The sequence below is a fragment of the Takifugu rubripes genome, chromosome 18 (assembly GCF_901000725.2).
Source record: "Takifugu rubripes chromosome 18, fTakRub1.2, whole genome shotgun sequence".
Taxonomy (NCBI): domain Eukaryota; kingdom Metazoa; phylum Chordata; class Actinopteri; order Tetraodontiformes; family Tetraodontidae; genus Takifugu; species Takifugu rubripes.
The window spans coordinates 5,442,695-5,453,146 of record NC_042302.1 but is presented as its reverse complement, the minus strand read 5'-3'; the positions used below and the strand labels follow the sequence as shown (position 1 = coordinate 5,453,146).

General features: G+C 49.9%; 2 long non-coding RNA genes across 2 annotated transcripts; both read right to left on the bottom strand.

Moving 5' to 3' along the window:
* Nucleotides 1-2,285: 2,285 nt before the first annotated feature.
* Nucleotides 2,286-6,208, bottom strand: LOC115246635 (uncharacterized). Its single transcript, XR_003885746.1, has 3 exons — nt 5,991-6,208; nt 5,503-5,665; nt 2,286-2,435 (listed from the first exon to the last, which is right to left on the bottom strand). It is a non-coding gene; the product is annotated as an uncharacterized lncRNA (long non-coding RNA).
* A 2,608-nt stretch (nt 6,209-8,816) lies between these two features.
* LOC105417753 (uncharacterized) lies at nt 8,817-10,086 on the bottom strand. Its single transcript, XR_965273.2, has 3 exons — nt 9,483-10,086; nt 9,293-9,391; nt 8,817-9,207 (listed from the first exon to the last, which is right to left on the bottom strand). It is a non-coding gene; the product is annotated as an uncharacterized lncRNA (long non-coding RNA).
* Nucleotides 10,087-10,452: the final 366 nt, after the last annotated feature.

The following is a 10,452-nucleotide window of genomic DNA, read 5'->3' as shown; positions in this document are numbered from 1 at the left end:
CGCACCCTTCCCTTCAACCCGTGTGTTCCCAAACCCAAATTCCTGTGGTGATGCGATGAAGAAGAAGAAGAAGAAGAAGAAGAAAAAATCTTGATGAATTGCTCTTCATCCTTGTGGAAGCATGTGTGTGTGACTTGAGTGAGGTGGGGGATGGAGCACAGGGTGAGGAGTGTGACAGTGTCTAAAAATAGTCCTGTGTGTAGGCTCTGCATGCATGCGTGTGTGTGTGTGTGTGTGTGTGTGTGTGTGTGTGTGTGTGTGTGTGTTGGGGGGATGCTGACTCAAATCAGAGCTGGTCCATGGTCATCCTCCCACCACACATGCGTCCAACTCCCGACCACCAAATAATATTTGGGTCCTTTTTTTTTTAAAAACCCACAAAGTGCCCCCGCCCCGGTGCAAACATGTGAATGCAGCTCACACTGACTTTCTTTGGGCTGCGTCTCCTCCACAGGGCATTTCACTGCATTCTCTGGAACTGGAAGAGACAAGCCCCCGTGTTCTGACTCGGGGGCTTCAGGCTTCCAGCTCAGACAGAATTAACCAACTCTCATCCCTGTGTCTTCACCCCCCACCCCCGCCTTATCTTCTTACCTCCACATCTTTTTTTAAATGAGAGGACTCACCTTGTAACCACTGACATGACACACACATATGCCCGCTTATTTCATGTGTGTGTGTGTGTGTGTGTGTCCAAGTGAGTGAGTGAGTGAGTGGGAGGACACAGTGTATGCCAAGAGCAGGCCTGATAACCCCCCTCCCCAACATGCCGGGGCAGATGGTGTGCCGCTCAGTTTCTGTCAACAGGACAGGGGAATCAGGGTGAAGCACGGGAGGACAGAAGAGGCAGCCATGGGGGTGGGTGTGTGTGTGTGTGAGGGGCGGGGGAGGGGGGGGGGGGGGTGAGAGTGGTAGAGAGTGAGGAGAAACAGGTGAGAGAGCGTCAGCTGAGTCAGAGCGCCCCCCTCTGGCCATGCGGAGACCACCTTCAGGAGCTGGAGAGCCACGTGACATTGATTTTCCTCACAGGTCAGCAGAATTATTTTATTTTATTTTTTGGCTGTGCGGCCTCTTTGTTGTCATTCGTGCAAACTGCACACGCGCATCCCTGCAGAGCGCCACCTGGCAGCGGCACCTCTCCCACCTTGCATTAAACTCCATGCACACACCTGTCTGCAACTGCACCAAGCAGCAGGTTTGAGCTACGTCACGTCCACACGTGCTCTCTGAGCTCGCCCCACCACGCTGTCGCGTTTTCGAACAGATTGTTTTTAGCACCTCTCGGATCAGCGTTTGCGCTTGCACACTATTGCTCGTTTGCATTTATCACAGCTGATTTGCAGGACATTTACACCTGCACGTCCTTTAAGAGGTCTGAAACGCATAATTGAAATGAATATTAAATATATGCGGCACGGAACAGAACCTTGAAACTACAGATGACTAAAATAGCCCAGTGAAAACATCGCAGCTGCTGATTCGGCACGTCCCACCACTAAAAAAATAAAGTTAGCCTATATATATCCTGATTTTATTAAAAGATTTCCACCTCGGGAACACAGAGCTAAAATGGCTGCTGTCGGCGTCCACGGCCGAAGCGAAAGCACTTAATTGCGTTTAATTTGCCTAACATAATATCTCATATTAATACAGGATGCAGTCTACTCGTTGACTTAAACCAGGCGCAGCAGGGGTGGCCGTTAATGCTCCCCTAATGGGTGACAGAGAGTCCTGCGCACGTCTGCACTTGTGCACGTTATGTAATTGCAGCACACAGGCCTCATTAGCATTTTAGCAGCGAGGCTGACTGGAAGGCAGACCTCGAAAGATTGGCTAATGACAGAGATGAGATCACTTGCAGGCGAATGAAGACCCGGTGCTCACCATCTCCACCTTAGTGCACGTCACGCCTGCATTTTGCCGTTTGAGAATCTCTGCCGCGCGCCCGGCGAATTAGACCAGTGTCACCTGAGGCAAGTCATTACTTCCTTCTGCAAAGTGATAAACACTGTGTTGCCTGCAGTGCTGCAAGTTGGCAGTGAAGCTGATGCACTGAGTAAACAGGAGGACAGAAATAAACAGGGAAAAAAGCCCCGGAGTGAAAATACATATTTGGATGAAAGGTGCGATGACAACATTAATTAGCCAAAACGGGGGGGCCCTTATGACACATTAAAACTCGCTTGTGCATCTTGCAGATTGAGCCAAATCTCGACACTTTTTAAACGGAATTAAAAAGGAAATCTTGCTTTCATTTTTCACCGCGAGGACAGAATCAGATCAGCTCCGAGTCCAGTGTTTATTCCTTTGCTGTCATCGTGAGATATCGCACACTCGCAGGAATGGAGCGGCGAGACGACCCCCAAACGCATGGCGGATCTGTCGCCGGTGCGGGGGCTGCAGGAGCGGGGAGGCCAGGCGGGAGGAACAGTTCCCTAAAAAGGACACAGAACAGGAGGATGCGGATGATGGACGAGTCGGCTCTTTGAAACACTTTCAAGGCTGCTCCTGCAGCCGCCGGGAGGAGATTCCACAACCAAAGCTGGGAAGAAACGACAGGAGCGACAGCGGGACTTTAATTAGAGTCCCACCGGTTCTCTCCTGCTTCACCGCTGTTAAACTGACCAAATAACCAGCTGAAATGCTTCATTTCACATTTCAACACTGAAAATCTCCACTGGGTGGCTTCTTCTTCGATAGAATCATGGACCCTGTCCCTGTGATGATGGGCTGAAGAAGAGGAGGACGTGACATAGTTAGGCGAAGGATGGAGGCAGCCGCCACCTGAGACGTGCGTCAACGCCGGGTGCAAAGGTCGGCCCGGCTCCTCAGCTGCCGACCTCGCGACCTCGGGAGCGCAGAAGAAGAGAGGGGTGATGCCGCTGAGGTGTGAAAAACTCTGTCGCAAGGATGTTTTAACTGCAGGCTTCTTGACAGACTGCCGCAACTCCTTTCTATTCCTGGAAGAGGTGCAATTACACTGACAGACAAATGAGGGGAAAAATGGAAGGAAAGAGAGGAGTGTTTGCTCTGCCTGGAAATGGAAGTGGAACAAACAGACTGGGCGGCTGGCTGAACGTACTGGCAGAGGCAGCTACAGGAATAGACTTGATGGGGAACACGGTGGGGGGCCAAGTGTCAATATCTGTGTACTTCCGAGTCGGGGAAGGTTGGCACAGGGGCACGTGATTTATGCGCTTAAAAACTGACCTTTTTGCAAACGTGGAGGGAGAAATGAGGTGTGACATTCAATTAAAGTCCCGCCGGCACCTCCAAGGGTAATCATAGTCGCTTTAGCTGCACAAACAAAGGGACGGGTGGAGGGGCTGGTTGTTTATGATCATCTAGAGAGGCATATCATTTGCATAATTAAGGGCAGTGGATATCACCAGGAACACTTTGGTGAGGGCAGCAAAGTGCCGCGATGCTGTAAAAACCCTCAAATCTGCCTTTTTCTAATCAAAGCCGCCTGGTGTTGAATCAAAGGGGGTTTATAAGCCCAGTTCTCACCAGGTTCCGGTGCTCGTAACTAAAAGAGGCGCTGTATAATCCAAGCTGATCCAATGCTAAACACCAGGAGGATGCACCAAATAAACTCCTCGTAATTTAAGCCAGAGGAGCTGCTCCTGACAGGCCGCAGAAGGAGCGCCAGGTTGTGACGACTCGGAGGCCCGCCCCAGGACTTCGCGCCGGTTCTGTCCAGGCTTGGGCTCCGTTTAGCATGACGGAGGCACCACGAGCCACGAGGCATCGGGGCGGGGATCGTTTTCAGGTGAAGGCCCCGCAAATATAAACCGACGATGCCCCAAATTCACCCCAAGCGCTCCTGGGGGGGGATTATTTGTCTTCGTCTGCTCTGCCGTGTCACCCCCCACCCTCACCAGCCCACCCCACCCCCACCCCCCTTCACACATCATTTTAAGGCACTGAGACGGAGTGAGTCATCCTTCGAGGATTCAGAAAAAGAAAATCAATTTTCTCTGTCTACTCCCCGCGCTGGCCGTGATGACCGATCCCTCGGCTTTAGTCCCCACGGCTTTGGACATCTCTGTCCAGGGCTGCACGCTGCGTTATTCCTGTCGTCTCTGACATCATCTGGACGCATCCCAATATATTTTCAGGCATGGATGACATGCGTTTGGCTGACGTCGCATCCGCACACGTGTGCGCTTCGCCATTGTGTGGCCGTGTGTGCGCAAGCTTCACACACAAAGCACCCGTACACACCCTGTCCCCGGATGTGTGCACTGGGTGACAAATGGCTGACAGGCGTTGTGTCCAGCAGCAGGTGACGGGTGGGAGCAGCGGGCTCACGCCGTCCTTGGCGCTGTCATCGCATCGATCCACCTCCATCTTATTTAGCTCCTGCCAAAACTCACAGGCCTGTATCGACTCGGGTTTATTACACCTCGTTTCGTGCAGCCACACAACCGAGCTCGGGAACCTCCTGCAGACGGATCGGGTCCGAATGCGAAGCCGAACAGGCGTTTCAGAGAGTATCGATCAGTTTCACCTGCGGTGGATTTCTAATCAATTCATTCAAGGAAGGAAAGGACAGGAAAATCATTCTGGCAAAGCTTCAGGGGAATTCAGCCGTTTAGAAAACAGGAAATAAACTACGCGCCACATTAGGGTGATGTAACGCTTCTAAATCGGCCGGAAAGTAGCTCAAGCGTAGCTCTCCGAACCTCTTCTTGCAGGGCCGTAAAATGAATCATCCGAATGATTTAGACTGTCCACAAAATGCCTTGAAAATAGTCCAAAGAAATGTCTAAATGAGTTTAGAATGAGCACCAATTCAATCATATTTTGGGGCAGGAAAACCCAATTGGGAGGTGATAATTTCATTTACGCCATTAAATATTATTTATGGTTAAGTCCCTGTTAGAACCTTCAGTTCCTTTGACGAGCTGGTGGGTTAACGCCGTCATAATATCACAAACCTCTTCCAACAAAGGGGGTCGACTTCAGCGGCATCTAAATTTTCACCTTCTGAGCTCCAAAAATGCATAACCGGATCCACACTGAAACCTTTATGGCTGCCATGACGTGGGAAAGTATACGAGCGCCATAAAGACACCGGGGTCGCCTCTTCAGTATAAAACCTGATCTTACGAGGGAGTTTATCGGATCTAGTAGAGAGGTTTTAAAGGCACACATCATAATCCCGACGCTACGCTGTGAACCCACGAGCCCACAGAAAACACCTGCGCCTGCAGGGAAGCTGATTTTATTAAGGTCCGCAGCTCCCGTAGCGAGCCCCGGTGCTCGGGCCTGAGACCAACACTGAATGGTCGAGGTCGAGGCGCCGCGCTGGTACTAATTCAACCATCTGTTGTTTACGCCGCGCTGCCCTCACAATGACAACAGCTGCGGCTACCTCTGCGGTGACGGGGGCGCAGAGGCTCGCCCAGGCTCGGTCAGACTGACAAAATGGTGACCGTGCCCACGTGGGAAGTTAGCTTTCCTGTAAATAAGCTATCAATAGCTGCCGGCACTCACCGCTCGTGCATCTGCTAATAGGCTGCCCCTAGAATCGCTGAGGCCGATGCTCGAATTTGCATCGAACGTGTCGGTGAGTCAAACTTTGACGCTCCCGTGGACGAGCTATCGTCCACCAAACTCCAGCCTCCAGAGTCTGCACGTCGGGTCTGACGTGAAAAACCTGTGTGTGTGAGAAAGAGTGAGTTAGAACAGATGACTCACACCTGCCATTTCTGAATGCAAGCTAGCGGCGCTGAAAAGATGACAGCTGCTTGTGTTTACAAAGTGCTCCGAGCTGAAATCATAGTTTAGATAGGAAAGCAAAGAAATTGGAAGAATTCTCTCCAACTTTTTTCATTATCAAGCCTGCAAACACTCTGAGAAGAAACACTCTGTTTGTAATGTGTGTGTGTGTGTGTGTGTGTGTGTGTGTGTGTGTGTGTGTGTGTGTGTGTGTGTGTGTTCCTGTATAGCAGTACGATTGAATCAGGCCTCGGCTCCATTACCGCTGTCACATGTCCTTGTCCCCGTTAGAGAGCCGCAATGCGCGTCTCCGGCCGCCGCATGCCCGTTATCCCTGAAACTGCTGGGTCAACGGCCATGAAAACCCTCTGCTCGGTCCCCGCGGAGAGGTGAGGCGAGATGGCGGGATGAGGACAGAAATAGACGTGGCACAAGCAGCTCCTCGCCATCTCAGACTGTTTTGACTAATGAGCCGGAAAAGCAGAGGGGCTCATTCCCATCGGGCGCGTGAGATCAAGGCGATGGCCAGTTCTCCTTGTCCCACTTTCCTTGGTGCTGCCTGAAGGTGTAATTGCATTCCAAACTTTGCGGTTGACCCCTGGACACTGTTTTGTCTATTTGGGTTGTCAGGGAAACCTCTGAGGGACGGAGCGAACGGGTCTGGGAAGGACTCTTTCGTCTTTTAATGACCCACACAAACACCGGGAGATGGATGGGGAAGGGAAACTGGAAAAATTAGCCCAATAAATGGGCGGAAATTGATATCAGCTGGCAATAAACAAACAGCAGGCCTTCTTGATTCCCGGACCAGAATCAGGGATGCAAATAGAGACACCTCGGATTATGGAAAAAGGACCTTCTGCCGCATCTCTAACGTGACATAAAAGAGAGCAAATTTGGCAAACGTGACGGGAAACAAAGTGTTTAACGATTGGACGGAGCGGCTGGTGTCTGTACTGGGGCCGGACAGCAGGGGGCACTACTCAGGAGGCTCCGGCCTCATTTCTGCAGAGCTGCTGTCTCCAGTGCTGCTTTCAGGTTTGAACCAGGGCGTGTTGGCCGGCGTTAGCGTTAAAAAAGAACCCAACACACGCACAAATCCTGTTCTCCTGCTTCAAAATGGCTGTCATGACCACCGTTCTGCTGCCATCTACAGTGTCAAAGCGGCTTATTCACACTGCAGGAGGCAAACGTGTGGAGTTTTCTTTTTAAAGAAGCCAGCTAATGTCCCTAAATGCTTCTGCATTCTGTGGTCAGCGCCTTCCCTAAGCCAAAGATATTTAAATTAGGGTTTTTAAGACTTTAAGCCTATTGACGCCCATTTTCACCAAAGCATGCATGACAAGGATATGCTCTTAATTCTAATCATTCTGCAAACTGATTACTCACTTATCCCAGCCCCAACACTTCCCGGTCCCGCTTTGAAGTTCCAGCCATCAGTGGAGGAAAAACATGCTGTAATGTTTCCCCACAAACGACCTCTTTTCAGATTCCTCGTCGCGGAAGCCAGTCCAAATTGTTGCCATTTGCTCTGTTTTGCTTCACGTGAGGGACTTTCCTAATCGGATATTTTTCCAGGGTTGATGGGGAGTTTAGTCAGATAGCCATCAGCAGCTGTCAGCTCAGTATGGCTTTTTTTTTTTTTGCCTTGGTAAGGGGTGCAGAGCAGTCCGAGGTGAAGATTATCCCTTAAATCCTCCCCACACACATACAGCACATCTGACATTTATCCCTGACATGTTTTCACACTTTGAGGCTGACTTATATTCACACTCATTATTTTATCAGCTCCAATTAAAGGAGGCCATGTTCACATCTGAGTGACCCGCCTTTTCACGCGTCGCCAAGTGGCCAAAGTCCCCCCTCAGAGGTGATCTGTGAGGGGCAGCGATGGACAACAGCTGCAAAATGGCTGCCTTTCAGGAGCAAACAATGAGATAAGAAGTCTGTGGGGAGATTTCACTCCTTTAGAGGCGAGTCAGTGGACCCAGAATACCAGATGTTGGAATTTTGATGTATGAAACTCTTTGACGTCTGAATTACTGGACTGTTGAATGAACTGTTGTGAATTTTCAGAGGGTAAATTATTGGCAAATGATGATGAGCTCACAGCTGGGCGTGAACTCAACACGGCGACAATCACAAGCAGATCGATGGTGTCGCCGACCAGAGGGCCACCCATAAATCAGCCGGCAGCAGCCCCGGCCAGTCTGTCCACAATCGGACCCCCTTTGTGGGTAATTGCTGACGGTCAGACCACAGAGGGAGCTTTTCAAAGTGACAGGTAGTGAATCCATGCAGCAGACAAAGGGCAGGGGCCCAGCAGCAATAGGAGGCCGGGGGGCCAGTGAGTCACTCCACAGCGACGGCCGTGGCTACTTCTGAAAAAAGCTATCAGCCTTTGAATCAAGCGGCAGCAGAGAGGCTGCAACTGCTTTGAAGCTCGGTCTGATTTTTCCTTCTTACATAGATGTGGAACATTCGGCCAACGTTCACTCATTTGCAGTCAATAGTTCTTCCAAAGGTCTCAAAGAGCGACACACACATTTATGTCTGGGTTGTTTTTTCGATGTCAGTTGGTCTTCTTTAGCCCCCATCATCAATCCCCACCCCTCTATAAAAGCAAAATGAGCCCCCAAAAGGAGAGCAGAGATGAACGGCACAGCGTCTCCGCACCCGCCCAGTCACGTGACTTTCATCCTCAGTCGCCATGGTGACTGCTGCCACCGTGTGGCAGGTCTATGTATTACAAATGGAGCCAGGCCGCAGTTTAATTTACATTAAAATTAACTGGCAGTGTGAACGTAGGAGCCGTTTAATGGGAAGCTTTGTTTGTATACATTTCAATTCGAATGTCATAGTAATTGCGTTTAAATGACAGGAAGTTACTCGTTTCTGTAGTCAATGTTGCTTACGCAAAGTGGTTGAAACACCTTAAACACACATGTTGAGCTCTTAAATGTACACCGATATGTACAATTTTGCCACATGTAAAATTCTGATTAAAAAAAAAAAAAATAAAGGTTGGATGCCCGCATTTTAAAACACGATTATTCACACCACACGAGTAAAAATACACAGAAACCAAGTTATCACATAAGTACTTTTATTGAGCGGGAGGGTGTCACATTTTCAAGGTTTTAACATCTGCATTTACACCTGAACTCCGTAGTTCGTCCGTTAAAACATGAATCACCTCGTGTCAGCGGCGGACCAGAGCTCCAGGGGCCCCCGCTCCTCCACTGTCCGCTGTGCTGAGACCTGGAAAACGCTCAGACAACAGTGACTGCGCAAACGACCCACATTGCATCCCACTGAACCTCTGTCAACCACAATGCAGTGCAACAGTCATACCTGCCCGGATTTACCTGGACTCCAGGCCGGAGCTGAGCTGCGCTTGTTTCGCTCCTCAGGGCGGCGCCATGAAGAGCTCAGGGGCGCACCCTAGGGGGCGGGCGGGCACCGTCCAGTGCGCCGCTGCTGAACGAAAAAACCCAACCATGAATCAAGCGACTCAACACAGGTCATGTGACAGGAGCGACATGAATACAACATGAAGTCACACCTTGCTCTTATTGTTAAAAGTCAAGGAAAGCAGAGCGGGGTCAAACTCTCAGTCCAGTAATTGCTGGTTGGCAGAGAAGAGTTCCTCAAAGTCTTTCTGCTGGAAATAGAGACATCTTTCAGAACAAGAGTCAAATGCGGTGTACAGACCCTCTGGGTTGGACTGCGTGTCCATATTCACGGCTTCGTACACAATGTCCATCAAGTATTGCGTAGTGTTTGGCGGCGCCATTGCTCCGGGATGGCGGGTGTATCCGCGGGCCTCCCTCGGCGATCGATCCGACGGCTGCCTCAAAGCTTCCTTTGTCGTCTCCGGGATGGTTCGGGGGACTTTGGTTAGTCGTGCTCGCCGTTGTTTCTGCCGGAGGTATCGCCGGGTGGCCACTTTTCCCATGTTTGATCGCTCAGGTTTTAGGCCGACGTCTTCTGGCGCGTGGTCGCAGAACGGGTTCCACTTCATTCTTAACCGGAAAGACAACTGCTTTTCGTATTGTGATCTCTCCAAACACATTATTTGATCAAAAAGGTTTTTAAGGTTGTTTAAAAAAAAAAAAAAATTTAAAAAAAAATGTATAAAGGCTTCGCTCTGTGCAAATGACGCGGCGTTTTTCGGTTTTGCTCAAGAAACAAACTTTGTCGTATAGTTTCTTTGAGTTTAAAAAAAAAAAAGAAGTTAAAAGCGTATCCAACTTCAAAAGACAAGATATGAACTCGAGGAGAGAACAGCTGAGCGCTCCAATGCCACGTCTGACTAGTTCAACTGAGAACGTAAGACAAACGCTTTGACATAATGGCAGCGACTCCCATGATCCTTTGCGGGGTGAAACCACAGGAAGTGGTGCTGCCCCCTACCGGATGGGTAGGGGCAGCGCGCCCACCTGGCGCAAAACCCCGGGAAAATAGTCCTATTAGTTGTTGCTCTTTAACGGTTTAAGAGATCTTAAAAGTTGCGCCACTGTGGTTTGACAGTCCAAGTTTAATGCTCATGCAACTCCAAGCCCACTGCAATGCCTGTTTTGTTTTTATATTTTTAAAATGACATGATATTGTACAGCCTTACTGGATGCGCATGATTGCTATTCCGATAATGGCATCTCAGATGGCGTTGCGTTGTACAAATCTAATTACAGTATACATCTTTCTTGATTGTCTGCGACGACC